The sequence below is a fragment of the Myotis davidii genome, unplaced genomic scaffold, assembly GCF_000327345.1.
Source record: "Myotis davidii unplaced genomic scaffold, ASM32734v1 scaffold244, whole genome shotgun sequence".
In the NCBI taxonomy this organism is placed as follows: Eukaryota; Metazoa; Chordata; class Mammalia; order Chiroptera; family Vespertilionidae; genus Myotis; species Myotis davidii.
In genome coordinates this window covers 634,973-647,160 of record NW_006294993.1, presented here as the reverse complement: position 1 = coordinate 647,160, position 12,188 = coordinate 634,973, and the positions used below count along the sequence as shown (strand labels likewise).

Below are 12,188 nucleotides of genomic sequence, written 5' to 3'. Positions count from 1 at the left end.
GACAGGAGAGCGGGCAGGGAGATGCCTGGCTGTCACCCTCGTGCACAGGGCTTCCCCCACACAGGCCATTCCTCGGGAGTCCCAACGTGGCCAGGCCCTCTCAGCCCTGCTTCCTGCGGTCAGCTCTGATGGACATTCCAGAACATTCTGTCCCAGAGCAGTGGCGGGACAGTAGGAAGAAGACAAGCCCACGCCTCCCAGTGCCCCAGCCCAGAAAGTGCCAGCAACAGCTCCAGGCTTGTTTTTGAAGTTTTGGAACAGACGGGCACAGATGGCACCCAGTGGGTGAGGCTCCTGGCACCCACCCCGAGGAGGCTCAGACAGGGGGCTTCGCGCATCTCCCTGTCACATCCCCAAAGATGACAGATTCCCACAAGCCAGGCCCACAGGCCTGATCGGGCGTGGTAACCAATGCACCCTGCGGTTCCAGGGCTCACCGTGGGCTGAGCCGGCATCTCCCACCTGCTCGGGTGTTCCCGCCCGTTCCCGCAGACCTTGCCCAGCTCCTGCACCCTGGGCTCCGGGAGCTGGCAGCTGTGGCCCAGCTCCCCTCGCCCAGCCAGCGTGGCTCAGTGGTTGAGCATGACTTATAAACCAGGAGGTCACGGTTCGATTCCCAGTCAGGGCACATGTCCGGGTTATGGGCTCGATCCCGAGTGTGGGGTGTGCAGGAGGCAGTGATCAATGATTCTCTCTCATCATTGATGCTTCTTTACTTCTCTCCCTCTCCCTTCCTCTCTGAAATCAATAAAAACATTTTAAAAAGAAAGAAAGCACCCTCGCCCTCGGGAGAGGCGAGGGGCAGCACTGCACTCCATGTGTCCGAGGCAGCCCTGTGTGCCCAGAGCGCTGCCCCCTCCAGTCCTGGAGGACAAGGGCAGCTCACGAGGACCTGGGTCCAATGCCCCCTAACCCCCGCACAGAGACAAGAAAGATACCTGCCCGCACCTAGAGGCCAGCCCTGTCCTGCCTCTCCAACACCTGGACCAGGCCCTGGGAGCCCTGGTGATGTCCAGGCTGCAGGAAAGAAAAGATGGGAGATGGAAGGGTGGTTTCCCGCAGGCTGAGGCTAATTATGATAATGAATTCGAAGTGGAGAGTCCATCCTGGCAGCAGTTGCCAAGGAGACAAGCATCTCAAGCAGCTGGTCCAGATTCCAGGGGTCAAGATGGAAGGCAGTCAGGGTGGCCAGTGTGGGAAGTGACCTCAGGCTGAGCGAACACCTGGGCGGTGGAAGAACGGCCTCCTGAACTGAGAGGCCCCCAGAATCACGAGCGCTGACCCAGTCACAAGCGCCCACGAGGGAGGCTGGCCCCATCCTCCAGGACCCACAGAAGCAGGAGACACCTCGGCCAGACACTGGGGGCTTCTGGGTGCAGCCTGAGCACTGAGCAGAGGCAGGACCCCTCTTATGAAACAGGGGGACGCAGAGTCCCGAGGGCTGGGAGGCTGGTGTAGGAAGAGACGGGCAGGGAGGGGCCTGGGGGAGGTGATGGGAGCCGCCAGGGTGGAGAGGCATAGTCACCAACCAGAGGAGCCCAAGGCAAGGCCTGAGGACGCCCACAAGGTGGTCGGCCCCTGCCACACCTGCAGGCCCAGGTGCATGTCTGCATGCAGGTGTGTGCATATGCCCTCTGCCTGCCCTCATGCTTAGGAGGAGACCTCCCCCCACCGTTACCTTCAGAGAACCGCCCCCTGCTTCTATCTCCTCTTGCCCTCCCCCCTCCCCATCTGAATGCAGGAAATATTTTTTTTGAAAAACATGACAAAGCCAATGCCGCCTCCTTGCTGATTTCCCCCCTTCCCCCGGAGGGTAGGGGGCAATAGGGCAGTACCTCCATGCAGGTGGATGGAGCCCTATCTCTCCTCCTAGGGTCCCCAGCCCAGACTCCCTCACTCCCCGCAAAGACTGACTCAAGAGATGGCTGGGTTATTAATCTCATTTTACATACTTAATGAAACAAACATTTAACAAGTGAATAGCAGGGGTAGGATGAAGGCAAGTCACTTCAGAGCCCCCCTCCCCCGGCCCTGCAGGCTGCTCTCAGGCAGAGCTGAAGAGGTGGATGGGGAGGGGTCCCTAACATTGAGCTCCCCGCAGGCTGGAACTGGTGGCAACACCAGGCACATGACAACCTTAAAGGCTGGAAGGCACTCTTTGTCATTTCACAGATGAGAACAGGACGCTCTGAAGAGCTGGGGCGGGGTCCCTATAGCTCCCCCCCTTCCGCTGGAGGGGTCTGCAGAAACACCCCTTCCCAGAATGATGTCCCTTCCAGCCAGTGCCCAGGGACTGGGCCGGGTGATCATCGCAGCCAGTGTGAGGTCAAGGCAGATTCCCCTGCAGCCTGTTGGCCAGGCTCCCTGGGGAACCCCGCCCGCCTCGTCTGGGAGGACCTCGGCTAGCACTTCAGCCTGGAATCTAATTTTGCCCCCTAATAAACTGCTCTGCCTCGAGGACCCACTGCCACTTCCAATCTGCGGAGTGACGGAAAGCCCAGCTGCTGACGGCTGCTCCAGGCGGAAACCAGACGTGAAAAATCACTTTGTGATCCCGCCAGGGTCAGAGGGAGCGGGGGCCAAGTCCGGAGATTGTGCACACAGACCATTCCCTTGGGGCCAAGGCTCACCGAGCGGTGGCCCCCAGGCCACTCCTGTCCAACCCGACACCTAATCCGAAGGTGGAAGGTTCTGGTGGCTCCCACCTGGGCCTAGGGGTGCAGGGAGGAAATGCAGGCAAGCGCCCGGAACCCTGTATACAGCACATGCTCAATAACTGGCTCGGACCTGGGAGTCCACGACTTAAGAGGCCCCAGATCCTCGGATCCGGCTCCTGTCTCGGCATTTGAAGCCTCCACCAGCAGCCTTGGCTGGCCTGTGCCCCACCCCCACTGGCAGCCCCTCCCCTGCTGGCCGGACAGCCGTCCACGTCCACAGCCTTTTCACACCGGCCCCTCATCCAGCCCTTCTCTCCCGAAACCAGGGCCGGAAGGTGCTCTCAGGGGACCCAGGGTGGCCAGCATCCCTCCCAAGTCTCGGCCACTGGCTCTTTCCAGGACAGGGGGTGTGGAGGTCGGGGTCCTACCCTCCTCCAGGAAGAGCAGGCCTCCGGGAGAGGCCTAGTGCCCGGCAGCTGCGGCCTGTGTGGAAGGCTGTCCAGGGCAGCCAGGCCTGGCAGGAACCCGCCATCTCCGCACGCAGCAAAGGCGGCTTCCCCAGGGCCTTCCAGGCGACCCCCAGAGACAGTGGCTGCACCTGGTGACTGGCTCCCTATTAGTCACCTGTCCGAACGCAGACACATCACAGCCCACCCCCTGCCCGCCCACACACATCGGGCAGCAGCCACCCCGTCTGGGTCTCCTCGCTTCCCAGCCCCACCTCCACAGACAACGGCCCCCACCAGGGGTCCTCGTGCACACCCTCTCCCTCCCAAGGCCTCGCGCATCTTGGCTCTTCCTCCACCCAGGGCCCTGGCTGTCCCATCTCTCCAGGTGCCCACAGCAGCCAGAGCCCAGAGGAAGAGTCAACCCGCGCCTGTGCACACTCCTCTGCTGCCTGGGACTCTCCTGCCCCACATCCGTCACAGCCGCCACCCCTGTCTCCGAGGGTTCCTTTTCAACATCAGCTTCCCCTAGAGGCTACCCAGCACCCAACTCTTTCCAGTTTACTCTCCAGGGGTACAGGGGTCCGCTGCTCTCCTCACCTGCTCTCCTCCCAGGCTCCCCAAGTGCACAGCAAAACCCACACACAGGGGCGGCCCCCACATGCTGCCGAGGCACGGCCGAAACCGCCCTCGCCGTGGTCAGATCCAGCTTGAGAGCCAAAGCCCCAGCCCCACTCAGACTGCACGGCCACGCACAGCAGGCTGCGAGGTGGAGGGCGGGGCCTGGGGGGCACTGCCCGCCCCAGGGAGCCCACGATGGGGCAAATGCAACTCATTAAAAAGGCCCCATGCCTGAGGAGTGGCAGCATACGCGGACACTGGAACATGGGTGTCACAGTGGCTCACAGGTGGAAATGAACCGGTGGGGGGGCCTCCGTGTGGGCCTTGAGCAGGAAGGATCACAGACGGCGGCTGCCACCTGAGGAACAGACGGTGTGGCTCCGGGGCAGCCAGTCGTCCCCGAGGACTGAGGAGGGGACACGGGAGGACAGGCTTGGCGTTTTTATGGGGTGATGGGGAAATTTTGAAACCAGAGAATACACTCAACATCACGGAATTGTTTGGTTGGAAATGGTTACTTGTGTGTTCAGTGAATCTCACCACAACTAAAGAAAATGAAGGCAAAGAAACGAAGAGGAAAAAGCTAGACAAGGCCATGCTGGCAGGTCCGAGCCTTCGGGAAGCTCTGGTCTGCCCAGGCCATGCCCTCCCCACCCGTGCCTCAGTTTCCCTCTGTGACAGGACAGACTTGGGTGGGGAGAGCCATGGGTACCCCCCTACTGGCAAGGGCCCATCCCTCCCACCAGACCCAGGACACCTGCTCGGGAAGCCTGAGGGGTGACACTGCCATGTCCCCACAGGGGGGTGGCTTCCTGCTGTGGGGGCTCCCCTCACAGAAGTGTCTCCTTCCACAGCTTACACTGAGCTCCGTGTCTGTCAGCTTCAGCCCCACCCCCCAAGTTCACTCTGTGGGCCCAGTCCTGGCCTGTGTCCCCTGGGCCTGCCCGTCCTGAGCTCCCTGCCACACCACCCCACAATGCGGTACCTTTGGGGTCCTGTAAGTCCTTGCTCTGCCAGAGGAGCTGGCCTGAGCAGAGAGAGGGCCACCACGGCTGACTCCTGCCCCTGCAGGTCCCACGTCCCCGCCCGGCTGGGCCCTCAGCCTCACACAGGAAGCACCAGGCAGGACCAGGGAGGCAGAGGGGGACACTGGCCTCAGCCCCCAGGCTGACAGGACAGCCAGGCCTGCCTCCCCCATGACAGTCTCCCCTAAACTCATCCTAAAGACCCTCCAATCAGCTCTCAGGCTGCCCCTCATACCTGTGCCCTACAAACGTCTCCAGCGAGTGTCCTCTCAGCCTCGGCGAGAGCGCTTCCCCACGCGCAGGCCTCATTTGGACATGCCCCTCCCAGGCCAGCCTTGGTCCCAACTTCCCGGTTGGTCACCAGATGTGTGATCACTCAGCGTCCACCCTCCAGACAGCACCACGGCTGCTGTCTCCTCCCCTGAGCCACCAAGGGCCCCGGACGAAGGGGAGCTGGGGACGGGCAACCTTGTCGCTGCCCGAGGAGGCACCAGCTATGCCTCCTCCATTGGGATTCTTCACGGACACTGCCACTGCACACCACAGCACAGGCAGGACCCCAGTCTGCGTCCTTTCTTGTGGAAGGAGTGCACACCAAGCCCACATGCTTGAGGAAAACTCAGGAGGGTGAGCAATCTTCCTTGCGTTTTCCAGCATCTTTCCAATTTCCTACGATGGTTATTGTCATTTTTGCAATCAGAAAAGGCAATAAACCATAACCAAGTGTTTCAGAGGCCGTAGCATCCCGTTGCTCAGACAGAGTGACACTGTCGGCCTGCTGCCTGGGTCAGACACCAACTTCCTTCCCCACGATGGTGCTCAGCTCTCAGCTCATTAACGCCCCGTCAGAGAGGAGGCTCCTGGGGAGCAGAGGCCCTGTGAGCACAAAGGGCTGGATCTGGAGTCGGAAGCAAGAGATCCAGATGAGCAGCCCCTTCCCCAGCACCACTGGGGCCAAGCCCCACTCCACGAGGGCCGGCTGCTGCCCAAAAGGAGAGACAGCCATGAGCTCGTGTTCAGGACCACGACCAGCGCCCGGCTCGGCCCTCTCCCTCAGCATACTGGGCTGGAAGCCACCGCGTCCTCATGAAGGCTGGGTCTCTCTGGGTGAACAAACTCCTGTGGACCCATTCAGGCTCCCGTGACAACCTGGCTCCTCCCACCACCACACCCCCTGCTGAGGGCCCAGCTTCTGGAAGCAATTCACCACTTCCCCACACCTGGGCTCCCAGGAGAACATGGCCTCATCCTCCTACAAAGCTTCAAGTACTCTTTCCAAACCTAAATAGGAAAGCAAACTCTAAGTTCTAAGCTGTCTAGTTAAGTGAAGACGGAGGGGCCATGTAGGGCTGGAGCTGAGTGGACAGGACCTGGGGGAGGGAGGGGCCTACACTCTGCAGAATGATCCAGAAGGAACACCATCCAACATCCCGGAGACGAAATTCAGACTCGATGCTGGCGGCCTGGGACTCACCCACCCTCCCATTTCTCCCTAGTGGAGCAGCCACAGCCCGACCATCAGAGCCTCTGCAAGGAGCTGCCACAAAAGGCATGGTCCTGCCTGCCCCAGCGTCCCCTCTCTTTGGCAACGCCTGCTGCTGGGCAGCGGGACAGAGGCTCTGGGCAGCCAGTGGCTGGAGAGAAGCCACAGCCTCCTGGAGGGCAGGCAGGTCACCACCCCTAGCGGGCCTCCCCTCCCTGTATGCGAGGCCACAGGGGAAAGCTAGGGCCACCGAAGCCCAGTGCCTGCCAGGCCTGCACTCTGGCTGCCCCCTTACCTCACCTGGGGCCCCGCAGCTCAGTGTCTGGGGCTAAATGACAGCAGGTGTGTGAAGCACCTGAGAGGAATTACATCAAACTCCAACACCCATCGTCTCACCAGTCCCTGTAGAATAGGGAGCCGGGAAACGCCTTTCCAAGACCCGCTGTGACCGACCCCACACCTAACCAGAGCTCAGACCTGCTTACAGGAGGAAGCCCTCCACTGGGGCCTGCATCCCTGCCCTCTGCCCCCTCCACAGCAGGCTCCCCATGCCGACCAGCCCAGCACTCCAGCGAGACAACTCTGGATGGGCTGCAGAAACAGCCACACAAACTTCCTGAGGCAAATCATGTTAGAGGCACCTTCTTCTTCTGCAAAGTTGTCTTCACAGCTCCCACTGGGCCCAGCGGAGCCTCCGGAATGCAGGTCCGAGCAGGGCCGGGGAGTGCCCATCTGAGGGGCACTGAGACCTTCAAGGTCTTCAGCCCTATTTCCTTCAAGATGAATTAAAAGCATGGTCTATGCTCTGGTCAGCGTGCTCAGGGGTTAGAGCGTCAGCCCAAGCACCGAAGGGTCTTGATTCCTGTCAAGGGCACGGTGCCAGTTGGGGCACGTGCATGAGGCAACCAATTGACGTGTTTCTCTCACGCTGATGCCTCTCTCTGTCTCCCGACCCTTCCACTCTCTCTAAAAACCCATGGAAAGGTATCCTCGGCTGAGGATTAACAACAACAAAGCGTGGTCTGTCTCCGCCTCGAATAACACACTCTCCAACCCCACCCAACGCCAGCCCAGCCCATGTGCCAAATAAACGGCTCTGACTCTCTTACTTCACACGAGTGATGCCAGGCTTTAGAACAGTCATCTCTCTGGCACTGACTCTCTCCTGCACACTCCCCCCTCACCAGGAACACGCTCTCTGCTGTACCAGCCGCCAGGGAAGCGAGCGAACAGGTCAGCGGGATGCGGGACTGTGGACACCAGCCTGGGCTCAGAGGGGAGAGGGCAGCCTGGCCAGGGGCAGGGCAGGCCTGAGTCAGGCCCAGCACCACGCTGTTTCCTCAGCAGCTTCCCCCAGCGTGGATGGCGGCGTTCTTGGGGGACAATCCTGGGTCTGCTTCTCTTCTTTCTGCCTTGGACCCAAACCGCTGCTGGGGCTCTGTAGGGAGGGCCGGACAGGCGCCGCGCAGGCGTAACAGGAAGGCGCGCTTCCTCTGCCAGCAATGCCTGTGCGCTGCCACGAAGGAGGCGCGTGAGAGAGGCTGCCAGCGCCGTCTGCAGATGGGTGTCAGAAAGCTCGGCTGAGCTCCAGCCCCCTGGCAGGCCTCTCCCACGCTCCTGGGACAGTCCCATCCGAAGGGGGCTCAGCCTCGCGGCCCACGTGAGCTAGGTCAGCACATGACGAGCCTAAAGGGGGAGGGGCGCCAGACACAGCCTTCGTGGAAACCCAGTGTCCCCGGGCCCATGTGGCGTTTTTTTACGGTCCAGGGGTTCATGGGTACAAGCTGCCCACAGGGGTGTTTTTCCATGTGTGGAGCCTCAGGATGCCAGGAAGTCTGCCATCTGCAGAGCAGGAGCATCTCCCAGTGCCCGGGCAGCGCAGAGCTCGAGTCTCCTTAGGCAAGCAGCCAGTCGCCTGGACAAGCGTCAGACCCAGGCCTCACGTCCAAGGGCGCCCTCGTGTCTAAGCAGCAGCCCCGAGCCCCTTGGCAGCCACAGAGCCAGCTCAAACTGATCCTGTCCTATTTCTAACAAAACCCAAAACCCAAGTTTAAACCTTGGATACATCAGTCATGAGTCACACCTGTGAACCTCACTCCCGAGTCACACCCCGGACACCTCACGGTAACGCCGTGGACCCTCAGCGGCTGCCCGCACAGAGCCTCAGGCTGGGAAGCAGAGGGCCGGAGCCTTTCAGAAGCGCGGGTGCGCTGTCCAGGAAGACGCGGTGCTGAAACCCTCAAATCGGGCTGGAGCCCTGGGTGGGGAGACAGACTTGAGCACCACCTCCTGTCTCCTTGCCTGTAGACCTCACAATAAAAGACCTTTTCCTTTTTCAAAAGCCAGTGCCACCGTGTTATCTCCCACGCGCATCAGGCAGCAGGCCCTGCTGGCAGTGAGACTTTCACTCCAGCTGCCGGGACTGAGAACTGGCCAAGGCTGAGCTGAGGGGCAGGAGGCGGAGGACGCTGTCCGCCCACGCCAGCCCTTGTCTGCCAGGCCCTCCACACCCCCTCCAGGACGAGGCCTCTCCTGCTGAGCCAGTCACGGTGACGAGCTGCAGGGCCATCACACGCACCCAGCACTGTTACCCTCACATTACAGATGAGGAAACTCGGGGTTGAGGTCTGGGAGCATCATTGGAGACAAGGTCCCAGCCAGGCTGGCCCAGAGCCCGCAGTCCCCACCCCCACAGGCCTTCTCCCAAGCACATCCTCTGAACCCCCTTTGAGAAACCCCTGCAAACTCTGGCCCCTGTACCTGAAAATCCTCTTGCATAGAGAATCCCCCACCTTCAGGTGCACAGACCCCCAGGGCCCGAGTCCCGGTCATGGTGTGAGGGTGGACGTGGGGAGGAGCACTTACAGGGCTGCCGGGCTCCCATGGAAGGGCTGGTCACTGCTAGGGGTCACTGCTGAGAGGCGACACCTGAGGGAGGCAGCACTGAGGGAGCCGTGGAAACTCTCAAACTGCCCTCCCAGAATTCCAACCTGAGCACATGTGTGCCCTGGGGCGCCTGCCCAGGGCCCACTCTCCATCCAGCACAAGCACAGGAGGGACCCTCCGGGGCCTCGGGCGGGGGAGGTCCCAGGTATTTCTGCCAAGGCTGGCCCACAGCTGGGGGTCTCTGCCCCCCCCCCCACTCCACCCTCCTCCCCCTGCAACTCAGGGACAGCTCCTGTCTCGGGTGCCTCTGGCAAAGCTCACAGGCCAGGAGAGGGATGGCCAGGGCTCTGTGCCCAGGCATGTCTGCAGAGAGAGGCCCTTCCACAGGGGGTGGGCGGGAGGGGGACCTGGCCTGAGGCCCACAAAGCCCAGAGGCCACAGGGCAGTTGCTTCCCTCCCACCTCTGGCAACAGCTGTCCCCCGAGATCCACTGGGACACCCCCATCTTTCAGAAACCAGGCGCGAAGACAAAAGGCTAAAGGGTGACCAAGGAGGGCTCAGTGCTGCCCCAGGCCCAGGATGGGTCTCCACTAGGACTGCCAGCCCCAGACCGTGTCCCCACCCTCCACCAGTCTCCAAGCCTGGCGCAGAGCCCCCGCGCAGACCGGCGAGGAGGAGGAACTTGCACTTCATTTAATTAATGACTCCACAAGCCAAAGCATGAGTCAGGCTGTCAGCCCAAGCTGGGCAAGGGAGCAGGGCACCGGGCGGCCACACCCTGGGGGTCAGTGGGCACTGAAGGCTTCCTGTGTCAGGGTGGGGCTGGGATCCATGGATGGCTGGGCACAGGGAGAGTGGAGAATTCCACACCTGGGGACAGGATGACAGGCAATGAGTCACAACAGCAGGACAGCCCTGTCATAGTGGGGAGAGCCCACTGCACCAGCCCTGGGAGTTCATCTCCACCAGACCCTCTGTGCCCACTTTACTGATAGAATCACTGAGGCCTACAAAGACTAGACTTAAGTGCCTAAACCAACAGCAGCTGCAGACCCCTCCTGCCTATCCCACTCCCCAAGAGAAATCGCCTACCACTGAGCAGCCTTTCCATGAGTCTGAGCCCCCACTGGTGAGCTGGGGGCGACGGGGAGCTCGTGCCCTCGGTAGAGGGGACGAGGAGGCCCGAGAGACTGCAGGGCAGGGCTGCCTTGGCAGTGAGGGCTAATGCCACGACGCCCCCCACGCTGCTGGCCCCATGCCCTGATTCAGGGCTGCCCAGAGAGAAAACAGAAGAACAGAGCCGGCTCAGGGTCCCCATACACCCTGCTCTCATTCTGAACACGGCCGCTCTCAGGAGGCAGTTGGCACAGAGCCGCCCACTTCAGGCCCAACCAGGGAGAGGCCACCCGGAGGGGACCCCCAGGAAAAGCTGCCAGCCAGGGGCAACTGTGCCCAAAGCATGGCAAACCCTCCAGCACCAGCTGGGCTGTGGGGATGGGCTGTGTATGTCCCGGAGGTCACCTCGGGCCAGGACCTGGATGACCACAGCCTGTCCCACCCAGAGGCCCCTGGGCCCCCAGCCAGATGGGGAGGGTCCTTGGTGAGCAGACACTGGGCCTTCCGAGGCTGAAGAGCACATCTGAGCATCCAGCCCAGGAAACAGAGCCATCTGGGGGCCCTGGGGCTAAAGCTCACCATGCCAGGAGCCCATGCCTCGTGGGATTCCCAGGGCGGCTGGGTGCCGGGGCTGGGGACATAGTCCCCCCAGGACACCCTCCCCACAAGCAGCCTGGCATTTCCCTCCCAGGGCCACCGCCCCCTCCCATGGAGGGTCTGTCCAGACACATGGGCCCAGGTCCCTGGTCACACTCAGTGGGTCACACTCACAAGCACACACCCCTCTCATCCAGGTGGGCATAATGCAGGGGGAGGCAGTTTCCCAGAATCTGCCCCTCACTCCCATCCCAAAACGCTTCGCACACAAAATGGCCGAGCGGCCGGCCTCGCTGGGATGGGAGAGTGCCTGCACTCCCAGAGCCCGTGCACAGAGGACACAGGCACACGCACTCTCAGACACCACCCACGACACTCATGTGCACAGAGGCCAGCCAGAGGCCACTGGCCCTGACCCGGGGCCAGGAGCTCCCTGAACACCAGGCCTGGGGAACCAACCACCCTTCTCCCGTCAGGGCTGGCAGGCCCTGGCAGCAGCCCTCTCCACCTGGGTGTCCACTCTGCCAAGGAGGGTCAGAGCCTGGGATGAGCAGGGGGCGTCAGGCACACCCCTGCTTCACCCTCCGCTCGCAGCCGCAGAGAGGCCTCAGGGCTGTGCGGGAGGGCGGGCGGGGGTGGGGGCCGGGGGGAGGGGGACCCAGGGATGCAGGCCTGGTCAGGGCCAGCTCCAAGCACCAGGGGCAGGACTCAACTTCCCTGAGCTTCGGGTTGGGGGAGGGGAGTCATGTTAGGACCCCTCCCCATTTCAGCAACCCAGAAGCTCTCCCCAGATGGAGTTACTTGGGGGGCTGGGGAAGGTAGACCAGCCCTTCCCCCATCGTCCCCTTCCTTGGGGGAGCCCAGCTTAGGGGGACCCCCAGGAGTCCAGATCCAGAGGCAAGACGGGCAGCGCCGCCCTCCCTCCCCCAGGCCCTTTGTTTGGTGCAATGGCCGTGGGGAGGGGCCTCTCTAGGGCCAAGGAGGGGTGGCTGGGGCTACGCAAACCCCATCCCGCAGGGGAGGGGCTGAGGCAACCCAGCCAAGCCGCAGGGGGGAGGCGGGAGAGGGCGGGGGACAGGCGCCCCCACTCTGAGCTGAACCCCGCATCCCAGAACCCCTTCCGGCCTGATCTCTCCAAAAATCTCTCCAGTCTGCGCCCTTCGCTTCACCAGGGGATGCGGTCCCGGCTCGGTCCCAAGCCCCGGCGCGGCGCGGAGGCCGGACACTCACACGTAGGCGTGGTAGATGAAGGCCCAGCCGCGCGGCCGCTCCAGCACGTTGTACAGGAAATTCTGCAGCTTGCGGTAGAAGGCGTTGCGCTTCGGGGGCTTCCCGGCGCCCACGCCCCCCGCGCGCG

At 62.3% G+C, this 12,188-nt stretch overlaps 1 protein-coding gene across 1 annotated transcript in view; it reads right to left on the bottom strand.

Moving 5' to 3' along the window:
- KCNQ2 (potassium voltage-gated channel subfamily Q member 2) overlaps positions 1 to 12,182 on the bottom strand; it is a 65,146-nt gene extending 52,964 nt beyond the window's left edge. The window contains exon 1 of the mRNA XM_006769521.2: positions 12,062 to 12,182. The gene's annotated coding sequence lies outside the window, so the exon portion shown is untranslated. The remainder of the gene's footprint in view (positions 1 to 12,061) is intronic.
- Between the last annotated feature and the right edge of the window lie 6 nt (positions 12,183 to 12,188).